This window comes from Piliocolobus tephrosceles, chromosome 1, assembly GCF_002776525.5.
Source record: "Piliocolobus tephrosceles isolate RC106 chromosome 1, ASM277652v3, whole genome shotgun sequence".
NCBI classification, from domain to species: Eukaryota; Metazoa; Chordata; class Mammalia; order Primates; family Cercopithecidae; genus Piliocolobus; species Piliocolobus tephrosceles.
In genome coordinates this window covers 137543940-137570600 of record NC_045434.1, presented here as the reverse complement: position 1 = coordinate 137570600, position 26661 = coordinate 137543940, and positions in this window count along the sequence as shown.

Here is a 26661-nt window from a genome sequence, read left to right as displayed (position 1 = left end):
ATCATGCTGTGCCATTAGCAGTTGTTAAATATTTTGATTATTTCTCAGTGTTCCTATGAGATTTCAAGGTGGCTCAAACAAGGCTGGCAGCAGTTGTCATCTGGATATGTTGGCTGATAAAGGGTATCTTCTGTAGGAACAGCTGGGAAGATTCGCTGATATGGTAGATGTGGGGGTTGGAGGAAAGAATAATCAAGGACAACAATGATGTTGTCTGTCTTCTCCACTAGCCTGTGCACTGCTTGAGAGCAGAGATGATCTCCATGCAGTTTTATCCCCAGCACCTATCCCTCTACCTGCCACTAAGAGGGTAAGAACATTTCTCCTGAATGAAATTGCTACACGGGGACGTGAGTGCAGAGTGTAGAGGTATCAGTGTGGTCTAAGAGTGAGCTCTATAAGATAAGACAAAACAAACGATAATCAAGCCCTTTGTATATAGTCTAAATAGGACCAAGATCTCAGATGACCATCCCGGTAGCAGTGGGGTAGAAAGTTAGTGGAATTTTTGTTTTGTTTTGTAGAGGTGGAGGTCTCTATGTTTCCCAGGCTGGTCTCAAATTCCTCCTGGCCTCAAGCAATCCTCCAACCTCATCCTCCCAAAGCACTGGATTGTGAGCCACTGCAACTGGCCAATTAGTGGCATTTGACCAAGGAGAAGTTTAAGGATGAAAAGCACTGGGACCTCAGACAGGAGCTGTGAGAGATTCAGTCCCCTGGGACAGTGGGTTACAGGGGTCAGGAATCCCAACTCCTGAGGAACAATTCAGAAAATTAATTTCAGAAATAATGGCTTAAGGAACGGAAAATAGTACCAGGAATGCTAACAAAGCAGGTCAGAGTGAAAACTGTGACAATGCTGACCTGATAATGGAGTAGCAACGCTGGCTGAATCCTATGCCTAAGTGTTCATGACATCAAGACCTTATGCACGTTGCCTAGGGAAGATTGGTTCCACTGCCTAGGATAGAACTGAGCATAACACATGAGAGTTAAGGAAGCCCAGCTGCTAGGGTAGAGGCCCAGGGAGTGAGGAAAGCCAGGTGGTCTTTTCACCTATCAGCTGTCTCCTCATCCCAGGAGCCTGCAAGAACCCTGACAGTGATTTGTAACCACTTGCTTAGTATCCCCCAGACTCAGCACAGTACTTGGCACACAGTAAGTGCTTAATAAGTTTTTACTTTTTGTAAAATTTAAAGATTTTTGAAATTCAAAATTTATTGGGTTTTGCACATTTAAGGTCATTCTTTTCCAGATCTCAAAATGGGATGTTAGAAAACCGTAAAATTGATGGGATGACATTATTTTCACATTATCAAATATCCAGTTAAATATGTTTTGTGATTTTCCAGTAAAAAATAAAATAAATTTAAAGACCAAATAAATTTAAATAAAGACAGCTCAGAGGTCCAAACGCATGGATTACAAATTCATGTGGAGCACTGCGTTTTCCTTCCGGAACGTAATGTGTGAGCACTGATGTTTCCACCAGATCCTCTGGCTTGTGGATTACTCCATCCATCACCACCAGTGGATCCTAGAAGAAAAGAACATTTTGAAAGTGACTTTGTGTCTTTGGGGATGCTCTTCTTTAACCATCAGTAGGAATAAACTTTCTCTTCGTGACTATTAAGGCAATTAAACACCACAGACCCCATAAAATAACAATTAAAATACTAATTACAATATGAGTTTACATTTATTTTAATCCCTCTAAACACCAATAAAAATTTAAAAGATGTAAATTATCTTCCCAGAACCAATTATCAGAACAAAGATTTCCCTTTAGCTCTCTTAGGAGAAGATAATACTTAAGTTAACTAGAAACAAGAATGAATTAATATATTTCTATTTTTGGTATATTTGAAAAGTGTAGTTTGAAATACAGTCTCTGAGAGAAAACCAGATTTATTTTCCTCATCCTGAAGTCTTCTTTGTGGTTCTTGGTATCACCATTCTTTCATACACTTAAGCCCAATGCCTAGAGAGGATTTTGGCTTTTGTTTTGTTTAACGTTTTCCTCTCCATTGCCTGCTATGATGCTAACTCAAATCCTTCTTAGTTGGTAGTAACGGCCATGTAAGGCAGGGATGATTCTCAACCCTATTTTGCAGATAATCAAGCTAAGCACATAGGATGACTACTCAAGAAGCAAGTGTCCACAATGGTGAAGCTGGGCCTCCACCCTGCCGTCTGACTGGCTTCAAGGCCTGCACAGGCTCTTATAGCCGCATCCTGCTTGCTGCCTTTGCTGAGCTTTCCTGACGGCAGCCTTTTTTCCAGTCTCTTTTGATAGATACTTAGGCAGATAGTGAGGGTATGGAAGTCCTCGGTAAGGTTTTCCTTTTAATGAAAAGCATCCCCAAATCATTTTCCTTTCTAACAAAGAGCAGTCTGCAAAATCAAGCTGCAGACATAGATGCCGGCAGTTGTGCCAGTCATGTTTAGAATGGTGACTCCCTTCTCCCTTCTCTGCCAGCCATGTGGACAGTAAGGAACAGACAAGATGGCAGGGGCCAAGGGGAAAGTTCATTTGCATAATAAGATTAGGGTGGGCCCCACCAGCCTTCCCGTGCACTATGTAAACATCATACCTGATTGAACCAATCTGTGAGCCCTATGTAAATCAGACAAGGCCTTCTCAAGCCTGACTATAAAATCCTGCACGTCCACTACCAGCCAGTCTTTCCTCTGGGAAGTCCCCTCTCTCTCACTAGAGAGAGCTGTTTTCTTTTCTCCTTTCTTTTTCTTTTGCATATTAAACTTCCACTCCTAAACTCCTCATGTGTGTCCCATCCTCAATTTTCTTGGTGCGAAACGATAAACCACAGGTTCTAAATGAAGAATAATCTCAAACCTGAGCATGCATTAGAATCTCCTGAAGGGCTTGCCAAACCCAGATGACTGGGCCCACCCTTACAGTCTCTGATATAGTAGGACCAGAGTGAGGCCACAAAAATTTGCATTTCTAAAAGGTTTCCAGGCAATGCTGATGCCGCTAATCTAGGGACCACCCTTTGAGAACCCCTGCTATAGAACTTAGCATGAAACTTGCCTCAGTTTAGTTAGAACAGAATATTTCAGTAGTTTTCCATCCAAAATCTGATTTCTGTTTCAAGGATTGATTATAGACTGCTGGGATGACACCTCAGATTTGAATCTAGGTGGAATTCTCACACATTGAAATGGTTTTAGAGGCTGGGTGGTATAAGTATTCTAATGCAGGTGTCAGCTGGAGGCAGAGAGATTAAAAGTACAGTGTAAAATGTGGAACAGTGGACTCTGTTCCAAGTATGTAACATCCTTTTACTGATTTTATTCTCAAAACAACCCATGAGGCAGTTTCCATTATTATCATTTCTAGTTTACAAACGAACAGGCACCAGAGCTTAAATAAAAGAAGATTTCATAGGGGTAGTAAGGTTAGAGCTAGGATTTGAACTGTGGCAATGTAGCGCCAAAGTCCATGAATTTGTTTTTGTTTTTTGTTTTTTGTTTTGAGATGGAGTTTCACTTTTGTCACCCAGGCTGGAGTGCAATGGCACAATCTCGGCTCACTGCAACCTCCATATCCCCAGTTCAAGTGATTCTCCTGCCTCAGCCTCCTGAGTAGCTGGGATTACAGGCACCCTCCACCATACCCGGCTAATTTTTGTATTATTAGTAGAGATAGGGTTTCACTATGTTGGCCAGGCTGGTCTTGAACTCCTGACCTCAAGTGATCCACCCACCTTGGCCTCCCACAGTGCTGGGATTACAGGTGTGAGCCATCATTGCGCCCAGCCAAAGTCCAAGATCTTAACAGCTGTGCCATATAGTCTCAATTTGCTAGCTGCAAGAGCAAGGCTTAAGCTATTGCGGTACCTGGGAGCCCCAGTCCTCCCTGCTTTTGAGCAAGCAACCTGTCAGCTTAGATGGAGGTGCACAGCATCCCAGTGCCATTTTCAGTAACTACAGTAGCTCTCTTTTGGTAGATGGTGATGCAGGATCTTTGCTCCTTAGCTTAGCTAAAACCTGGGTTCTTGTCCCATGACCAGGAAAAATTAGGAATGTGGACACATTAAAAGGTGAGAGAGTGGAATTTATTAAAAGAAAGGTCTCAGCGGCCAGGTGTGGTGGCTCACGCCTATAATCCCAGCACTTTGGAAAGCCGAGGTGGGCAGATCACTTGAGGTCAGGAGTTTGAAATTAGCCTGACCAACATGTTGAAACTCCGTCTCTATTAAAAATACAAAAATTAGTCGGGCATGGTGGCACACGCCTGTAATCCCAGCTACTCAGGAGGCTGAGGCAGGAGAATCACTTGAACCTAGGAGGCAGAGGTTGCAGTGAACCAAGATTGTGCCACTGCACTCCAGCCTGAGCGACAGAGTGAGACTCCATCTCAAAAACAAAAAAAAAAAAAAGGAAAGAAAGCTCTCAACAAAAAAGAGGGAGTCCTGCAAACAGGTTCCCACCTAATAGATTGAACACCAGACCACCACACATGAGCTGAAGAGTCCAGACTCCTCTCCACTGCACAAGGCACACATTCCTGGGAGCTCCACCCCACTCTCCCAGTGTGCAGGTGGGCCCCCAGTCCATTGTGGGCATGCCCAGACAAGGCCCTGGGCAGATTCCCTCATCTGCACAAAAGCATCTGATATAAACACTTGTGGGGTGGGTTGAAGATTCTCCAGGTACCCTTCCTTAGCTGCCTCCTGCATCTATCAATGGTAATTTAAGTTAGATAACATGCCTATGCCTACAGTCTGTTTTACTAAGATGGAGAAAACAGTTACCATTAGGGTAACTGTTTTCTCCATCTTACTCTGGTAATTACTCTGGTAATTACTGCTTCCTCTGAGCTGACATGCCTTAATGCTTTCTGTGCATTAACGTCACCACTCTGACACAGCCTAACACTCTGTCAGCAGCATGAGCCAGGATGGCTTCCAGAATCTCCATGGGCTGTCCTCACCACACCTTTGGATAGCAGCTCTCAAAGTCTCACTTTATATCCACCTTTCCCTCCCTATAAGAAGTGCTTTTCAGCTTTTGATTGGGTCTTCCAGTAAAATAAGCTCACCATGCCACTAAGCAGCCAAGCCTATTTCAAGGGAACTAATAATTACACAAACAGCTTTTTTAACTGGAGCTGGAAATTGTCTACGGTAACTCAAATTGGTCTTGACTCAACCTCTTGGGGACCCCGCGAACAACTATGATCCTCTTTCCACATGGTACTCTTTCTGTATTTGATGATGAACAGCCAATATTGCCTCCTCCTTTGCTTCCCAAATCTTTCCTTTCCTTGGCTACATAAATCAATTTCCATCTGTTGTTCCTGATATATCATACTTTCTTTTTCACCATCCCATCCTCAACCACCTCACCCACATCCTTTTTAGATGAGTTCTAAGGATCTGGTGCAAAGATAATCTGTACAGTGCAGGTCAGGCATGATCTGGTCAATGCAGCATACAGCAGAATTGCTGCCTCCTATTAGCTGACATGCTTTAATGCTTTCTGTGCATTAATGATTTCTTAGCTTTCTGGGCAGCCATACTCCTGTTGGCTCATTATAAATTCATGATCAATGAAGCCCCTTGCTATGTCTAGTTGACAAGAAGTATTGTTCAACCAGATTAATCTTTTACCCATACAGTAAACTTGTTTCAGAAATGACTGTACATCCATCCCTTGAAATGATGTCTTATTTGAACCAGTCCATCCTGAATGCAAAGACTCAGAGACGATGTGTCTTTGTGTACTCCCATTAGAGAAGTTTAGAAAACAAGCTGACAACCTGTAAACATAACACTTCAAAATGGCTTTTGTTGGCATGGATGACCACTGAAAATGTGTCCACTTAGCAGCTGCCAAATAATGGAAACTAACACAGACTGAGACTGCCCTGGCGCCCAGGCCTTCTTGTTGATACACCAGGATTGGCTGAAGTGAGAAGCCACTGGAAGCCTCTTGATAGGCTATATGTAGCTCATCTTTATGACTTTTTGCCACAGGTCACACACTGGGAGGACAATCACAATATTTCATTTGGTGTCTATATTAGTTTACTAGGACTGCCACAACAAAGTACTACAAACTGAGTGTCTTATAAAACAGAAATGTATTGCCTCACAGTTTTAGAGGCCAGAAATCCAAACTCAAGGTGTTGGCAGAGTTAGTTTCTTCTGAGGGCTATGAGAGAGGGATCCATTTCACGCCTCTTCTCTTTGGCTTGTAGGCGGTCATCTTCATGTTCAGTTGGTATCCTCCCTGTATATGTGTCTGTCTCTAAATTTTCCTTCTATAAGGATACCAGTCACATTGGAACAGAGCCCACCCTAATAACTTCATTTTAATTTGATAAAGACCATATCTATATCTCTAGCTGGGTGCAGTGGCTCACGCCTATAATCCCACCACTTGGGAGGTCAAGGCAGGTGGATCACAAGGTCAGGAGTTCAAGACCAGCCTGGCCAACATGGTGAAATCCTGTCTCTACTAAAAATACAAAAATTAGCTGGGCATGGTGGTGCGTGTCTATAATCCCAGCCACTCGGGAGGCTGATTCAGGAGAATTGCTTGAACCTGGGAAGTGGAGGTTGCAGTGAGCCAAGATTGCGCCATTGCACTCCAGCCTGGGCAACAAGAGCAAGACTCTATCTCAAAAAAAAAAAAGAAGAAGAAAAATACCATATCTCCAAATAAGGTGACATTCTCAGGTACTAGGGGTTAGGACTTCAAGATATGAATTTGGAGGGGGACAGGGGGACACATAATTCAACCCATAAGAGTATCCATGTATCAGCCACCTTGGAATGTCAGTTTTTCTTCCATAGGGCTCAAGATGCTGGGGAGTCAGGAATAGGACTGTCCTGTATTCTGTCATTTTAAAATATTAGAATTGTGCTTTAATTGCCATATAGACTATGATGATAGTGAAGTTGATGGTGATGCTAACTGTGGTGAGGACAGTCATGGTAGTAGCAATTAAGAACTGCATTTCAGTACTGTGCACAAAATAGTATAATGGTGGCCTAAAAGAACTGCCAGGCTTCATTGTGCTCCACATGTTTCCACAGCCAGAAACATACATCCCTATGAGGCAGGGGTTAGGTCAATTAATCAGACTTAATTTTACAGAGAGCTAACATGTCTGCAAGTAACATTTCTGGTTCTTAGTGTATTGCTCTTTATCATCCTACAATTCCATTAGTATTGGTACTGCACTTTCAGTACCTTTAATTTTGGACAGAATCAAAATACTTGAATTACACTCCAGGTCTAAGTCTTTAACAGCTATATGGCCCTAGGAAAATTACCTTACCCATTGGTTATTGAAAAGAGAAAGATAGAAAGAAATTGGTGTTCTAGATTATGCATTCATTTCTGGATTCAGTTTGCATAAGTCAGTGCTTCCAAGGCTCACAACTTGGGGTAACTGAGGAAGTCAAGGTGATGCAAGGTCAGGTCCAGGGCAGTAGTCATTGCTGTCTTGCCCACTAAGCCCCTACCTGACATTGCACCTAAGTCTCAAGTGGGATTTTTATAGATTGCAAAATCTAAGACAACTTATACACCCATTTCACTACAGGGAGTCCACAGATGTATCTGTTTCCTATAAACTAGTGGCACACATTCTTCCCTGAACTATTCAGGAGAAATCTTGTCAGCACAGGAAATGTGTTTTATAAATTCAGTGATAAACTGGCGAAGGACTCTGCTATATTCACCAAAAGAATGTTGCTGAGGAAAGTTAATTTGCTCTCTTAGCATAAAAGTAGGCATTTGAGATATTGGCAACTCAAGGAACAAGAGTCACATTTCCCTTCATATCTGTTGCTATTAATGATATAATAATGATCACAAACAGTATTATTAATAATTAAAAATGTCATTTTTTTCATCCATACCAGAGACTTTTTGTTATTTGGTTCTCATTAATTAGATATATAATTTAAATGGGCCCTATTTCCCATCCTCTTAAATCTGTGAATAACCACCGTATAGTAAGGTACTTACCTTGCAAGGATGAACAACTGGACTTTATCAAATAAACCTGGGCCAAATGATGCAAATCATGCTGTATATGGTTCCAATACTGGGTTTTGCTCAGTTCCTTTGCTTTCCAAAAGGAGTCTACCTGCCTTCAGAGTTCTTCATGTGATCATTATACTGGAAAAACCCAGGCAGCTGGGGTCTGGAGTGGACCCTCAGCAAACCACAGCAGCCCTACAGAAGTGGCCAGACTGTTAAAAGATAAACAAACAGAAAACAACAACAACAACAAAACCCCACAAAAACCTCATCCAAAGGTCACCACTCTCAAAGATCGAAGGTAGATAAGCCCACAAAGTTGAGAAAGAATCAATGGAAAAATACTGAAATCTCAAAAAGCCAGAGTGCCCCCTTTCCTCCAAATGACCACAACACCTCTCCAGCAAGGGCTCAGAATTGGGCTGAGGCTGAGATGGAGGAAATGACAGAAGTAAGCTTCAGAAGGTAGGTAATAACAAACTTCACTGAGCTAAAAAGCCATGTAACCCAATGTAAAGAAAGTAAGAATCATGATAATACATGAGTTGAGAGCCAAAATAGCCAGTTTAGAGAGGAACATAACTGAACTGTTAGAGCTGAAAAAGACTCTAACTTCACAATGCAATCTAATGTATTAATAGCGGAATAGACCAAGCATGTGAAAGAATCTCAGACCTTGAAGTTCATCTTTCTGAAATCAGGCAGACAAGAATAGAGAAAAAAGAATGAAAAGGAATGAACAAAACCTTTGAGAAATATGATATTATGCAAAGAGACTGAATTTATGATTGATGGGGGTACCTGAAAGAGATGGGAAGACTAACCAAGTTGAAACACTTAAGGATATTATCCAGGAGAACTTCCTCAACCTACCAAGACAGGCCAACATTCAAGTTCAGGAAATTCAGAGAACCCCAGTAAGGTATTCCACAAGAAGATCATCCCCAAGACACATAATTACTGGATTCTCCAAGGTCAAAATGAAAGAAAAATATGTTTAAGAGTAGCCAGAGAGAAAGACTAGGTCACCTACAAACGGAGCCCCATCAGACTAACCATGGACCTCTCAGCAGAAACTCTACAAGCCAGAAGAGATAGGGAACCAATATTCAACATTTTTAAAGAGAAGAATTTCCAACCCAGAATTTCATATCTGGTCAAACTAAGCTTCATAAGCAAAGGAGAATGCTAAGGGAATTTGTTACCACCAGACCTGCCTTGCAAGAGCTCCTGAAGAAAGCAGTAAATATGGAAAGGAAAAACCATTACAACCACCACAAAAACACACTGAAATACACAGAGTAGTGACACTATGAAGCAACTACATAAACAAGTCTGCAGAATAGCTAGCATCATGATGACAGAATCCAATCCACACACAGCAGTACTGATCTTAAGGGTAAATGGGCTAAATGCCCCAATTAAAAGACAGAGTGGCAAGTTGGATAAAGAACCAAGACCCATTGGTATGCTGTCCTCAAGACTTATCTCACATGCAAAGACACATATGGGCTCAAAATAAAGAGTTGAAGGGAAATTTACCACACAAATGGAAATCAGAAGAAGCAGAGGTTGCAATCCTAGTTTCTGACAAAGAGATTTTAAACCAACGAAGATCAAAAAAGACAAAGAAGAGCATCACATAATGGCAAAGAGTTCAGTGCAACAAGATGAGCTAATTATCCTAAATATATATGCTCCCAATACAGGACCATTCAGACTCATAAAGCAGGTTCTTGGAGACCTTCAAAGAGACTTGGATTCCCACACAATAATAGTGGAAAACTTTAACACCCCACTGACAATATTAGACCATTGAGACAGAAAATTAACAAAGACATTCAGGACTTAAACCCAGATCTGGATCAAGTGGACCTGGTATATATCTACAGCACTCTCCACCCAAAAACAACAGAATGTACATTATTCTCATTGCCACACAGCACTTACTCTAAAATTGATCACATAATCAGAAGTAAAACACTCCTCAGCAAATGCAAAAGAACTGAAATCATAACAGTCTCTCTGGTCTGAGAGACTGAGTTCTCACAGTAAAATGAGAACTCAAGATTAAGAAATTCACTCAAAACCACACAACTACATGGAAACTGAACAGCCTGCTTCTGAATGACTCTTGGGTAAATAATGAAATTAAGGCAGAAATCAAGACATTCTTTGAAACTAATGAGAACAAAGATACAACATAGCAGAATCTCTGGGATGCAGCTAAAACAGGGTAAAGAGGGAAATTTATTGTACTAAATGCCCATATCAAAAAACTAGACAGATTTCAGCTGGGCTCGGTGGCTCACACCTGTAATCCCAGCACTTTGGGGGGCCAAGGCGGACAGATCACAAGGTCAGGAGTTCGAGACCAGCCTGGCCATTATGGCAAAACCCCATCTCTACTAAAAATACAAAAATTAGCCAGGCATGGTGTCAGGTGCCTGTAGTCCCAGCTACTTGGGAGGCTGAGGCAGGAGAATCGCTTGAACCCAGGAGGTGGAGGTTGCAGTGAGCCGAGATTGTGCCACTGCACTCCAGCCTGGGCAACAGAGCAAGACTCTGTCTGAAAAAAAAGCTGGACAGATTTTAAGTTAACAACCTAACATCACAACTAAAAGACCAAAAGCAAACAAACTCCAAAGCTTAACAGAAGACAAGAAATAACAAAGATGAGAGGTGAACTGAAGGAGATAAAGACATGAAAAACCCTTCCAAAACATCCATGAATCCATTAATTTTTGAAAAAAAAATTAATGAAATACATAGCTAGACTAGTAAATAAGAAAAAAGAGAAGATTCAAATAAACACAATCAGAAGTGATAAAGGAGATATCGTCACTGACCCCACAAATATACAGCCATCAGAGTTGTTTGTATAAATCCTCTATGCACATAAACTAGAAAATATAGAAGAAATGAATAAATTGCTGGAGACATACACCCTCCCAAGACTGAATCATGAAGAAATCAAATCCCTGGATAGACCAATAATGAGTTCTGAAATAGAAGAAGTAATAAGTAGCCTATCAGCCCCCAAAAAAGCCCAGGACCAGAGGGATTTAAACCTGAATTCTACCAGAGGTACAAAGAAGAGCTGGTGCCATTTCTACTGAAACTATTCCAAAAAAATAGAAAAGAAGGGACTCCTCCCTAACTCATTCTATGAGGCCAGCATCATCCTGATACCAAAATCTGGCAGAGATACAACAAAAAAAGAAGACTTTAGGTCAGTAACCTTGATGAATATCGATGCAATAGTCCTCAACAAAATACTGACAAACCAAATCCAGCAGCACATCAAAAAGTTTAAGCCGGCTGGGTGTGGTGGCTCATACCTGTAATCCCAGCACTTTGGGAAGCCGAATCAGGTGGATCATTTGAGCCCAGGAGTTAGAGACCAGCCTGACCAACACAACAAGACCCTGTCTCTACTAAAAATACAAAAAAAAAAAAAATAGTTGGGTGTGATGGCATGTGCCTGTAGTCCCAGCTAATCAGAGGGTGAGGCATGAGAATCACTTGCTCCTGGAAGGCAGAGGTAGCAGTGAGCCTAGATTGTGCCACTGCACTCCAGCCTGGGGGATAGAGTGAGACTCTGTCTCAGTGGTGGCACACTCCTGTAATCCCAGCTACTCAGGAGGCTGAGACAGGATAATCATTTGAACCCAGGAGGCAGAGGTTACAGTGAGCCAAGATTGCGCCACTGCACTCCAGCCTGGGTGATAGAGTGAGACCCTGTCTTAAAAAAAAAAAAAAAAAAAACTTAGCCACCACAATCAAGGAGCTTTCATCCTCAGGATGTAAGGTTGGTTCAACATATGCAAATAAATAAATGTGATTTATCAACAGACCTAAAGACAAAACCCACATGATTATCTCAATAGATGCAGAAAAGGCCTTTGATAAAATTCAACATCCCTTCATGTTAAAAACTCTCAGTAAACTCAGTATTGAAAAAACATACCTCAAAATAATAAGAGCTATATATGAGAAACCTACAGCCAATATCATGCTGAATGGGCAAAAGCTGGAAGTATTCTCCTTGAAAACTGGCACAAGACAAGGATGACCTCTCTCACCACTCTTATTCAACATAGTATTGGAAGTTCTGGCCAGGGCAATCAGGCAAGAGAAAGAAAGAAAGACTATTCAAATAAGGAGAGAGGAAGCCAAACTATCTTTGTTTACAAATGACATGATCCTATATCTAGAAATCCCCATATTCTGAGCCCCAAAACTTCTTAAGCTAAGCAACTTCAGCAAAGTCTCAGGATACAAAATCAATGTGCAAAAATTGCTAGCATTCCTATATGCAAACAGCAGGCAAGTGGAGAACCAAATCATGAATGAACTCCCATTCACAATTGCCACAAAAAGAATAAAATACCTAGGAATACAGCTAACAAGGGAAGTAAAGGACCCCTTCAAGGAGAAATACAAATCACTGCTCAAAGAAATCAGAGGTAATACAAACCAATGGAAAAACATTCCATGCTCATGGATAGGAAAAATCAATATTGTGAAAATGCCCATATACTGCCCAAAGCAATTTATATATTCAATGCTAATGGTAGTTTAATTCCCATTAAACATTCTTCACAGAATTAGAAACAACTGTTTTAAAATGTATATGGAACCAAAAAAGAGCCCGAATAGCCAAGACAAGAACAAAGCTGGAGGCATCATACTACCCAACTTCAAGCTACACTACAAAGGCTACAGTAGCCAAAACAGCATGGCACTGGTACGAAAACAGACACATAGGCCAGTGGAACAGAATAAAGAATTCAGAAATAAGATCACACACCTATAACCATCTGATTTTCAACAAACTTGACAAAAACAAGCAATGGGGAAAGGATTCCCCATTTAATAAATGGTGCTGAAAGAACTGGGTAGCCATATGCAGAAAATTGAAACTAGACCTCTTCTTTACACCATACACAAAAATCAACTCAAGATGGATTAAAGACTTAAATGTAAAACTCCAAACTATAAAAACCTTAGAACAACCCTAGAACAAAATTTAGGCAATACCATTCAGGACATAGGCAAGGGCAAAGATTTCATCATGAAGACTCCACAAGTGATTGCAACAAAAGCAAAAATTGACAAATGGGATCCAATTAAACTAAAGAGCTTCTGCACAGCAAAAGAAACTATCATCAAAGTGAACAGACAGCCTACAGAATGGGAGAAAATTTTTGCAATCTATCCATCTGACAAAGGTATACAAGGAACTTAAATAAATTAACAACAACAACAACAACAAAAAAAAAACATTAAAAAGTGGGCAAGGGACATGAACAGATGCTTCTCAAAAGAGGACATACATGTGCCCAACAAACATATGAAAAGAAGCTCAACATCACTGATCATTGGAGAAATGCAAATCCAAACCACAATGAGATACCATCTCATACCAGTCAGAACGGCTATTATCAAAGAGTGAAAAAACAACAGATGCTGGCGAGGTTGTGGAAAAAAAGAAATGCTTTTACACTGTTGGTGGGAGTGTAAATCAGTTCAGCCGTTGTGGGAGACAGTGTGGCGATTCCTCAGAGACCTAGAGGCAGAAATACCATTTGACCCAGCAATCCCATTACTGGGTATATACCCAAAGGAATATCAATCATTCTATTATAAAGACACATGCATGCATATGTTCATTGCAGCACTATTCACAACAGCAAAGACATGGACTCAACCTGCATACCCATCAATGATAGACTAGATAAAGAAAATATGGTACATATACACAAAGGAGTACTATGCAGCCATAAAAAATGAGATTATGTCCTTTGCAGGGACATGGATAGAGCTGGAAGCCATTATCCTCAGCAAACTAATGCAGGGACAGAAAGCCAAATACCACATGTTCTCACTTATAAGTAAGAGCTGAATGATGAGAACATATGGACACATTGTGGGAAACACACACTGGGGCCTGTCGGAGGGTGGAGAAGATAAAAGGGAGAATATCAGAAAGAATAGTTAGTGAATGCTCGACCTGATACCTAGGTGATCAGATGATCTGTGCAGCAAACCACCATGGCACACGTTTACCTATGTAACAAACCTGCACATGCTGCACATGTACCCCTGAATTTGAAGTTAAAAAGAAAAAAAAAACTTTCCCAAAGATTTGATCTTATATCAAGTAAAACCCAATTATTTTTGAGGAGTGTGTCTTCCTTCAAAATAAGAGATTATACTCTCAAAGCTTTAAAAATAAAACACCCACACTCATACACACAAACTGTCAGAGAAACATTTCCAGACTGTTAGTGTCACTTCTGTAAATTCTGTGAAAAGATTTTGTGTCCTATTATATTCTTGAAAATTATTTTGGTTTCTTAGGATTCAAAAAATGAAAGGTTTCAAAAGCAAAGACAACAGCAAAAGCAGCAGCAGGTCAGTGACACCTCGAGCTCTGACACAGCAGCAGCAGCCACAATAGCAGCCTCCACGGCCACGAACTTGTGTTATGTGAAACATAATTTTCCATATAAAATTATATGTAATTAGAGACATGATAGGGAATATTAGAATCCAATTTTTCTACTTGAATTTTTCTTTTTCATTATAGAGCCCCATGCTCTGGCTGAGCATGAGAAAAATGGTTTCATATTAACAGCCCCTGATTACAGCATTGAACTTTATGATGAAAAACCATGCAAGGTCCTCCTTCCTGTACTACTTTACTCCAAATAACTCTCACCTCTCTTTGGGCTGGCTGTAATAGCCCCCTGTTTGAACCTCTTATTCCCTCAAAGCAGCCAGAAGTATCTTTCAAAAGCATAAATCAAATCTTACCACTTTCCAAGTGGGTGTGGTTGTGCACCCCTGTAGTCTCAGCTACTGAGGAGTCTGAGGCAGGAGAATCATTTGAACCTTGGAGTTCCAGTCCAGCCTGGGCAACATAGAGAGACCTCATCTCAAAAAACTGAAACAAATAACAAAAAAAAAAAAAAAAAAGAAAAAAAATATCTTTCCACTTTCCATCACATAAATACAAAGTCCTTACCATGGCCTCTAATGCTCTTGAACTCTGGCGGGTCTGGTGTCTGGTGAGGGTCCAGTTTCTGCTCCCAAATGGCACCTTTGTGCCACATCCTCACACGGCAGAAGACTGAAGGGTAAAGAGGGTTCAAACCATGTGTGAAGGCTCTTCTTTAAGGGCTTTAATCCCATCCATGAGGGAGGAGTCCTCACGACTGGATCACCTCCTAAAGGCCCCACCTCTTAATAGGATTGCATTGGAAATTAAGTTTCAACATGAATCTTGGAGAGGACACTTTCCAGTCATAATCATGAGGAACAACGAATACTTCAGCAACAATTTTTTTGGGCCACAGACACAAATCAACCAATTTGACCACGTTTTTCCAATTAAATGACTGATGACCTTAAATTGATCATTTGTGATGTCAGGTAGACTTTTTGGGATATTTATTTCTTGCAATAACCTTTTGATGGAGTTATTATGACTCCCATTTTACAAACGATACAACTGAGGCCTAAAGAGGCAAAATGAGTTGTTCATAGTCACACAGCTAATAGCAGTAGAGCTGAAAATGAAAATCTCCTGATCCTTGATGTTCTACCGTCCTGGGTCCTACTTTAATTGGGAAATGGCAACCTCATTCAGCTCATTGAACGCTGGGTCACTTGCTAGGTTACAACTTCAGTGATCAGGGCACTTCAGTGGCTCTTCAGTTCATTCATATATAAGTGAAGCTCTCCCTTTTGTAGACTTCTCTCTGTGTAAGTACAAACCAATCAGAGGCATGGCTATTGCTTTCCTATCACTTAGGAATGAAATTAAATGACTCCTTTATGTCCCATGCCAGGGAATCATCTCAATAGTTTATGCAAGCTTAGCTTATCCACACAGTATCAAACAGGCAATCACATGATGCCAGGCAAAACCAAACTTTGTTTCTCCTACACAAAAGAGCTCAAAATCACAGGTTTAGAAACCTCTCACACTCAGTTTCATCTCACTATTATTGTGTTAAACATGCTTAATGAAAAATCTGCACTGAGTTCTTTTCTGTTTTCCCACAACGAAAGTCACAGGAATGGAAACTCAATTCCAAATGTTTCCATGTGGAAATGAAGTTGAGAGAAAGCAGTCTCATAAGTATGTGTTAAGTGCCTATGGAAGCAGAGCCTCATGTTAGATGCAGTGATTTTCAGGAACAAATCAAAACACATATTCTTGGCCTCATAAGCTATCATTGTTGTTTGAAGAATGGAGCATTTACCATCTAATAAAAAAAGTGAAAGCCTAACATACAAAATCAATTTTAAGACAAAGACTAGGATTTCTCAATTTAGAAGAGGAGATACTTGAATTTTTCTCACACATCATCCCTCACCAGGGCTCCTGAGTAGAAGAACATCTCAGACAACGTAGGACATAGTTTGAAAACTACTGATCAAATCAGTACACCACTGATTAAAGAGTGGGCATTGAGTGCCATGCCCACTGGGTGTTGATCCAGGGAAGAAGCTGGGAGCCCTAGACTGGGAACCCACTGAGGATAGCCTAGAATGTACCTAGTTTCAACCTTTTTTTTTTTTCAAGAGCTGAGGTCCCTGGTCTTGTTCACAATCATCCTGCTGTACTTTTGGTCTTCTTGGATGGTATATCTGGTGGGCAAACTCCAAAATTGCCAACTGCAAACAAGGAGAGAGAACAATCCCTCTGTCATCTGACCATCCTACCCTGTAGCTGACGGGAGTGTCAGCAAACCTGGAGCACCTCCTGCGGTTCACAGACTAGTTATGTTTTCTTGATGGTCACATGCAGCATGTGGAGGATACTGCAGAATATGTTGATGATGGTTTTCAACATCTTTTCAGAAGCATAAAGTTTCCAACCTTCCGTGGTACATTTAAATTTCACAGGGTCAGAGAGGTGGGCACCACCATAGCGGCTTGGGGGCCAGAAACATTTATATTCATCCATTTGAGGAGATCAAATCTAGAAGCAAGATTATGGGAAATGCTGACATTTTTCAAACAAAAGCGTTTGAAAGAAAACATGAGAAAACATCCTTAGTGTTTAAGAATTGTTTTTTTTTAGTCTACTCTAGCAGTCCGTTTATTCTTTCATCCTATAAATATGTAGCAAGTATCTGCCTTGTGTTAAGTCCTGTAATGTGCTAAACCTTAGGATCACTTTCAAAGAGCTGGATGAGGTTTCCATGATGTCACACCAACCTGAAGATTTTCCAGACCATTTAAGGCCTTAACTTACTGTAATTTCTCCCCAATTCCCCTCCACTCCATTTCTGAAAAAAATACAAGCCTTTGGGAAATCCACCAGACCTGGGCAGAAGCCTAATTACCCTTTTGGAGACTCCCCAGTGGCTCCAGTGGTCCTCATTGTTTTCATCTCAGCCTCCTGACCTGGTTTAAAAGCAAATCTGGTGTTGGGTGGGGTAGCATTTTACCGTCTGCAGGTAGAGATCTGGCTAGTTCCTTGCATATGAGAAAAAGAGAACTGAGAGAGCCAATTTCAAATTGAGTTGGCAGAAACCAGTGTGCAGGAAGAACTATTCTGGCAGTTTTTAAATGACTTCCAAAGTATTTTGCAATTGAGAGAGCAACTAAACTGGTAAAATAAACACTTGGATTGCACGGAATTGACTCAAGTGTAAAATAATGTGGCTAATTTTCTCTTTTGATTTGGGATGATTGATGGAGTTGTGTGGAGGAGTGTGAGCAGAGAGACAGCCTCGTCCTCTCCTTTCCCTGCCCTCCCCCAAGTTCCACCTTACCAGACCTCTCTGGGCTCCCTTTGGGAATGCTATATAGGCTTAGCTCTCCCTGCAAACTTGGGGGTGAGTTTCCCCCGTGTTAACTCTGAAAAATTCAGGAGGAGAGCATGAGCGTTTAAGACCATAGGCTTTCTGATCTGTGACTCAGATCTGTGTTTAAAAGAGGATTTATTCACTTTAAATAGAAGTCCATAACCCTAGAAGATTCTGATCATGATGGAAGAAGAATTTGTGCTGTTCTCACTGATTAGACATGGAAAATCATTAGTTTTGCTTCTAGGGAAGAATTTAAACAATTGAGAAAGCTATGGATTTTGCAGTCACAGCAGGGAGACAGTGGAGGAAAAACATTTAAACAAGCAAAATTATTGATAAGAAATGGGCCCCTGTCTGGTTTCTGTAACTTGGTTCTTCTGACTCATAGATGTTATAAAAAGCACCCTGCCTGAGTCAGAAATTTATTTTGGAGCTATTACAGCTGCTCCCTTACTGTTGAAAGGCACTTGTGAAAAAACTGTATACGACTAAAGACTTATAGCAGCATTAGAAATGGTCGAGGCCAGGTGTACCCGTTATACCAGCACTTTGGGAGACCAAGGTGGATCACTTGAGGCCAGGAGTTCAAGACCAGCCTGGGCAACACGGCAAAACCTCGTCTCTACAAACACACACCCCAAAAAAGAAAAATTAGCCAGGCATGGTAGCACACACCTGTAGTCTCAGCTGCTCAAGAGTCTGAGGTGAGAAATTCACTTGAGCCCGGGAGGTCAAGACTGCAGAGAGCCATGATTGTGCCACTGGGCAACAGAGTAAGACCTGGTCTCAAAAAAAAAAAAAAAAAAAAGTAAAAGAAAAAGAAAAAAAGAAAGAAATGGTCCAGAAGAAAAGTGAAAGTACAAAACAGAAGTGTGGGCCCTCTGGTTATTACCAATACTCAGAAAACGGCCTATTCGAGAATTAGGCCAATTCCTGTTATATATCCAAGAGCTTGAACTATAGTCAATGGATGTTCTATATTTGTTTAGAATGATTGGTTGAGTGAGGAATTCTTTAAGAATAAGATTTGTTTATGCTCCCAGGGCTTGACAAGCCCCATTTTTATCTCAGGTCTCTCAAAAAATTTTAAATGTAGACACAAACAATGGACAATTCATTATAGTATGCTGCATTATAGTACTTGATACGAAGGTAGATAAATCCTGTTTCTAAGGAGCAGACAAACAGACCAGGAAAGTTAAAACATACAGCTCTAGGAATTATACTTTACTTAAGCCTCATTTTAGACAAATTAGACTATGTTAGTTAAAGTTAGGAACAATAATATATTCTCATCACATGTGAGTCTTCTGTAAGCTGTTTTGAAATAGAAGGTTAATAAAAGCTTGGAGGCCTAAACATTCAATTCTGTTCTGGTATTTTCAACATTTATTAACTATTTTTACTGGAGCCCTTCATATGGAGTTTTCTTAAGACATTTTGGTGGTAGTAGGGGTGGTGAAATTAAGGTAAAAAAGAAAAACAAGTTGCTATTTCATTATAGGGTTGGGGACAGAATGAGACTGAAGGGGTAGGAACCAACGGTGAGGAAATGGGGCAGGCAATTGACCACTCACTGAGAAGATTTTGGTTAAAAAAATACCAATAATAGCACACAAATGGAGTAGCTGGGTAGTATGACTTGTGGAACTCTGTGTGTGTTGAAGGTTTGACTTAAAACTATGCCCTTGGGAGGCTGAGACGGGCAGATCACGAGGTCAGGAGATCGAGACCATCCTGGCTAACACGGTGAAACCCCATCTCTACTAAAAAAATACAAAAAATTAGCCAGGTGTGGTGGTGGGCGCCTGTAGTCCCAGCTACTCAGGAGGCTGAGGCAGGAGAATGACGTGAACCTGGGAAGCAGAGCTTGCAGTGAACGGAGACAGTGCCACTGCACTCCAGCCAGGGTGACAGAGTGAGACTCTGTCTAAAAAAAAATTAAAAAAACACTATTCTAACAGAAAGAGCATGGGGCTGGGGCAGGGTTTGGGGGTGGGAGGCAGAGGCGTTGTGGGGAAACGCTGAAGGCTGAAGATGTCTGGAAGAGGGTGAGTCCCGAGGAAACGAAGTCATGAGATGCAGGGCATGGGTGGAAGCTTTAATCCTGTGATCAGGAAAAAGGAGCAGCTTAGGGGGAAAGGCTTGGTCTCAGAGGCTGAGAACTCAGCACAAGCCTGCACTCTGTGCCCAACAGACCACCCAAAACTCACTTGGACTCAACTCAAGTGTCTTCCCTTCTGAAGCTCTATGCCCTTAGAATTCAGTTTGGACCAGGTATGGCAGCTCACACCTATAATCCTAACACTTTGGTAGGCGGAGACGGGTAGACTGCTTGAGCCCTGGAGTTCAAGACTAGCCTTGGCAACATGGCGAAACCCCACCTCTACAAAAACTACTAAAAATTAGCCAGGTGTGCTGGCATGTAGTCCCAGCCACTCAGGAGGCTGAGGTGGGAGGATCACCTGAGTCTGGGGCAGTTGAGGCAGCAGTGAGCCATGATCATGCCACTGCACTTCAGCCTGGGTGACAGAGCAAGACCCTATCTCAAAAAAAGTCAATTTATGCCACATAGATCTGATCACATGCTTTTCTCCTTAAATACTTCATTGCTGTTTTTTTGTTTGTTTGTTAGTTTGTTTGTTTAAGACGGAATCTCACTCTGTCGCCAGGCTGGAGTGCAGTGGCACAATCTCAGCTCACTGCAGCCTCCACCTCCCAGGTTCAAGCAATTCTCCTGCCTCAGCCTCCCAAGTAACTGGGACTAGAGGCGCATGTCACCACATCCAGCTAATTTTTGTATTTTTAGTAGAGACGGGGTTTCACCATGTTGGCCAGGATGGTCTCGATCTGCTGACCTCATGATCCACCCGCCTTGGCCTCCCAAAGTGCTGGGATTATAGGCGTGAGCCACAGTGCCCAGCCCATTGTTTTTAAATTGTAAAGTCTAAACCTGTGAGCTAGCGTGTGAAGCCCAGTTCTGCTTCTCACCACTTTCCTCTAACCAATTCCACTCACTATGCTCTGACCTTCCAGTGGTTTCAGAGTGTGGTCCCTGGACCAGCAACATGAGTATCACCTGAGAACTTGTTTAAAATGCAAAGTTTAAGGCCCTACCTTAGATTTAATGAATCAGACACTCTGGAGGAGGGATCCGGCAATCTGCTTCTTAACAAGGCTTCCAGGGCCTTCAGGTGCAGGCTCAAGTTTGAGAACCATTGGGCAGGTTCTGCTGAACCACTGACTCTTCCCTCCACCCCACTGTATGACATCTCCCTGCCTTTGCACATGCTGTTCTCTCTGACTAAAAGTCTTTTCTCCCTTCCACTCCTTTTTTTAAAAGTTAAATCAAGGATTATTCCCTCTATACTTCATTTGCTGTTCAGCTCTTTCTTTCCTGATTATGGTGACTGCCACTGTCACCCTTGCATCCATGGAAACCAGTGAAAATGTCTATCATTCATGTGCCATGCTTTGTTGTCCTCATGGTTTATGTATCCACCTCCCCAAAAGACAGCAAGCTCCCCAAGGTAGTGACCATATTTGTCCTGGCACAGTGCTGGGACTCAGAAAATGTTCACTGAGTTGACATGTTACTAAAAAGCAAAGTTCAGAGAGGGGAAGGAAGAAAAGGGAAAGTGAAGAGTGTGCAAATGATCAACAACTACCACAATTAGAAAAGTTGTCACTGATTGAGTTCTATCTGTGTGCTGGGTTCTGTGCTAATGCTTCTCTGGGACTGTGTCATTTAATCTTCCCAACAATTCTGTAGGTTTGATTATCCTCAATTAACAAGAGATGGAAATTAAGGCATCAAGAAGTTACAGAATGTACCCAAGTTGCCCCTGGGTGTACATAGTACAGCCAAGATTCACACACACAGTTTTTTCCTCCAGGGTCTATGTTTTTTGTTTGTTTGTTTTTTTTTGTTTTTTGAGGCAGGGTCTCACTCTGTAGCCCAGGCTAGAGTGCATTGGCATGATCATGGTTCACTGCAGCCTTGACCTCCTGAGCTCAAGTGATCCTCTTGCCTCAGTTTCCCAAGCAGGTAGGACCACAGGTGCCACCACGCCTGGCTAATCTTCAAATTATTTGCAGAGACGGGGTATCACTTTGTTTCTCAGGCTGATCTCAAACTCCTGGCCTTAAGCGATCCTCCTGCCTCTGTCTCCCAAAGTGGTGGTGTTATATGAGATAGAAAGAAATTATTTAGGTAGACAGTTAGGGTAAAGTGAGTCCCAGCAGAAAACTTTCCTTCTAACAAAAAGCAGCTCAGAAATAGCTCCCTTTCTAACCTCATGCAGTTCAAAGAAATCACTTCTCTTCTAACAAAGAACAGCTTGAAAGATTAGGCTGTATAAACACAGATAAACAACTCAGGCACAGAAGGAGGTGGGGAGTCTCCTAGGTAATCACCAAACTTCACACTTATAAAATGGACCCCAGTAAAAACAGTGGGCCTTAATAAGCACGTTCCTTTCCTTTTAGGCACACTAAGATAGGGAAGCTAAAAGTGGACTTGGGGGAGATGCCTGCAGCTGCAGGAAGATGTCTGGGAACAGACACAGAAATTCTCCCTCCCAGATAAGCAAAACAAAGCAGCACAAAGCAGCACAGACTGAGTCCGCCTACATGATCGAGGAGTAAGGTGAGAGCTGATAGAAAACTCTGTGCACATAGCACACCTGGTTCCAACCAAATCTTTGGGCCTCAGTAAGATAAGACACCCCTCCTCACTAGCCCATTTACAAAAACCCTGACATTTTTACTGCAACTTGGCAACCCGCTCAGGATTCCTCTCTGTGGAAGAGCTGTTCTTTCCTTTTGCCTATTAAACTCCTGCTCCAATCCCACTCTGTGTGTGTGTGTCCGCGACTTCAATTTCCTTGGCGGTGAGACCAAGAACCTTGGTATTTACCCCAGACAATCAGGCTGCTTCATTTTGGGGGCCCGTCTGGGATTTGAAGGTGAATTCATTGGAACGGTGAGTAAAGGAGTGGACTCTCTACTTTCATTTCCAAGGCTTCTCGTCCCCAGTTGTTCTTCTCTCAAAGAACTATAAAAAAAATCAGGCATCTGTTGGCTAATTAATGAGTCACAAGGGCTAGCTGCCAGTGTTAAAGACTCAGATGTGAAGCTTGCTGGGGAGGACTTAGTCAATCCCCCAGTGCCCTCAGGGTGCTGGGAATGTTGGCTCTGTCCAAACCAGTTTCCTTTCACGGAGAACTTTGCCATCACATGGGGCTGGAATAGGTCCTGGGGCAACTGAGGATTTCTGGCCAGGGCTACACCCTGGTGTTGCCCAAAGGCTCCTGGATGGACACCAGCCTCCGACTGCCCGACTGAGTGTCGGCCACAAGATTGCCAAGCTTTCCTATTGCAAATCTCATTTTCCTCCTTTCCTTTCGAGGTCACCATGTCTCCCATCCCCTCTCTGTATGCAATGCTGCGGGAATTTTACAGCCCAGAGAAATAATTCAGTTAGGCAGGCTTAGCAACCACCTTAGCAACCAGGAATGCAGGTCAAGGGATTGCTGTTTTTGTGACTTTCTACTGACGGGGGGATTTCATGATCCAGATCTGAAAGACTAACTCCTAATGATAGCATTTCCTGCGGTTGGGTAGAAGGTTATCTCCCCACCAATGAACATCCCTCTCTCCACCTAGGCTGTTTCTTCTCCCATGTGAGGAGCCAGCACTACCCAGCCGGACTGGATAGTCCCTCTATAAGGCGAATTAACTTTCTCCTGCTAGGAGGCATGCCATAGGGATAACCTGCCACATGTCAGACTTCCCTCTCCGTCCATATGGAGGCCAAGTTACTGCCGGGTATGTCAAAGCTTGCAGCGCCACCTAGTGGAACAGGAATCCTCTCCATTGGCAACCTAGTCTGCCCTTTGCCAAAAGCCTCTAGCTTTCCACTTTTTCTCCGTTTTACATCCCTCTAATAGAGATCAAACCTTATGTCCCTCTGAGAGCGGGAGAACTCTGCTTTCAGCAGTGAGGAGAAAAATGTCCTCCAAAACCAAATTTTAGTCTCAATACTCTCTCCATTAGCAGGACGGCTGCCATTTGACCCTTATATTCTCTTGAGACATCTATTCTGCTTGCAACAAGCATTTCATCTAAATAGAAAGGGGATTTTCTGCTTGGAACCTAACTGGAACCACCACCTAAAAATAAATTATCTAGTCCGTTCCATAACAGCAGAGTATAAAGCTCAGTACAGTACACCCCCTCCATTAACAGGCCTTGCTTAAATGCAACTGTTACATAATCTCTCCCGATATCCATCCATCAGGGAGCCACACAGATCACACAAGTCTGAGAGGTCAAAGGGCAACTATCAGGCAGAGGACTAAGGTCACATAGGTACGTGTGACTATCCCCATTACTTAGTTACTCTGGGACCATGGTTTGAGGGTCACACCGGCAACCATGAGGAGGCACACACTGTGCTGGGACCCAGGGACCAAAGGGAACAGTCAGGCAGACACTTCCACTGTTGTCCCCTCCACCCTGGGTCACACCAAAAAGAACAAGGAGACTGAGGGATGCCTCTCCTCTTGTCTCTTTTCTAGGATGGGTAGCAAGCCATTTTGGCTTGCACTCTGCTGGAGTACATTTTGAACTCCTTTGACACCCAAACTCTGAAGAAAAAGCGACTCATTTTCTTTTGCACAAGGGTGTGTCCTTTTTACCCTCTCAGGAATGAACAGACCTGGCCAGCTGAAGGGAACCTTCACTTTAATTTTATCCAGCAATTAGATCTCTTCTGTAGACGGAAGGGCAAATGGTCCAAGGATCTCTATGTGCAGGCTTCCTTTGCCTTGCAAGACAACCCAGACTTTTGCAAGCATTGCACAACTGAGTCAGCCCTCTTAGCAATCATATCAGACAGATCTGTGGAGAGTAGTTCCCCTAAGTCAGAAGAGCAAGTTTGGGAGGAGCCCTGGGAGTTTTGACTAAGACTGGAGGTTCAGCTCTACAGCCAATGGGTTAACAATGGGGAATAACTTAACTGTTTAACTCCACACAATATAACAGGACTACTGTAGTCTAAGGAAAGTCTCTGGCTAACAGACAATTGCCTCCTCAAATATCAAGCTTTGCTGCTAAAGGGATCCTGCAGTCCAGTTGAAAACCTGCCCCTGCCTGAGCCCAGCCACTTTCACCCAGAGAAAACTGGAGAACCTAAACATGATTGTGAAAAAGTAGTGGTGCAAACTGGGGGAAAAATGGTAAGAATCACTGTTTATCTTCTCTATAAAGTTTTATTTATGATAAAGGATTTTCCTAAAGAGCGCTCAGCTTAATCGAAAGTAGATATCAAACCTATGGGTATATTTAAAAGGTCTTTATGTTTTTCTCTTTATAGATCTTGTTTTCCTGGAAAAGGGAATTTTTTCTCAGTCAACTGAATTCCTTTTTTCACTGTGTCTTACCACTCTTGGTGCATGCATGAAAGACCCTAGAATGACTTCTGGTGGCCTGGTACTCCTTGGGAAAACAGAAAAGGTGCCACAAATCCCATTTTGGGAAAAATCTGTTTTCCTCATGGAACTCCTAGAATTCAAGGTGAATAAGTAGTTCTCAAAATCTATCTTTGTCTTCCAGCTTTGCTTGTTTATTAGGCCCTGGAGACTGTATTCCTAGCTCTGTTCTTAAAGGGTCTCACCAGGAGGCCAACAATCCATTGGGAAATTAGCAAATGAAAAATTTTATAACCACTGGATCTTTTTCTGTTTGTGTGGTTATATATGTGTTATGTGTGTAATGTCTATTTGAAAAGAGCTATAATTAATTGGCCTAAGAAAAATAATCACTTAAATAAAATATTTTTAAAGAAAAAGTAAAAGCTGTGGTACCTTTCAGTTCACACAATTTTAATCATCAAAAATAAAAACAGTCTTAGAAACTGTTGGTAAAATACAAATGTCTTCAGGGTGTAAAACTGTGATCTAAATTATGCAGGTCAGATACTAGGTTTGATAAATGTTTTAAGGTTGTAAATGCCTTTTTAGCTTTTAAAAATTGTCAACTTGCCTGCTTCACAACTGGTAAGGCCTGGGAACATATGACAGTAACCATGCCCCTAACTATGCTGAAAGCAGTCAAACTTTATCTACATCTAGCACATAATTAAAACAACCTACCAGGTTTTACATCAAAGTTAAAAATTGCTAAGAGTTACCATTATGACATGTAATTGAGACTACTGAACATGGATTTGCATGCAAAGTGTGTGAAAAAATAGTGAAAGCTGTTTTTAATTAAAGATAGGAAGGCATGGAAATATACATTTTGCCTAGAAATAAAGGATTATCTTAAATAAAATAAAGCAGAAGGTTTAAGCAAATTGTAAAAAGATTGTGAAAATTAATCTTGCAAAGGAAACTGTGTATGAACATATTAACTAATTTCAAAGGGGTATTATATAGTTTTATAAATTAAGGATTAAAATACAAGCACAAGGTTTTTTTCTTAAAATGCTCATCTTTAGCAAAATTTGTAGAGGGTCATAAAAGGTTTGTGTAAATCTCACCTCATGGTCAAACTGATTAAGATTGAATAGGATTGTCTATAAAGTTTCATTTAAAATCAGGTTAACATTAATAGCAAATGAATGCAAGGGTGAAATTTAACATTCTCTCTTGGATAGGATTTTCATGTAATAGAAAGGGCTGATGAATGGTTTTTGCTTTTTCAAATTTTTGACTCATTTTGGCAAAACAAAAAACTTATGGTAATCGAAAATTCTATTTCATAATATCAAGTGTTTTAAATGTTGAACATATTTAAC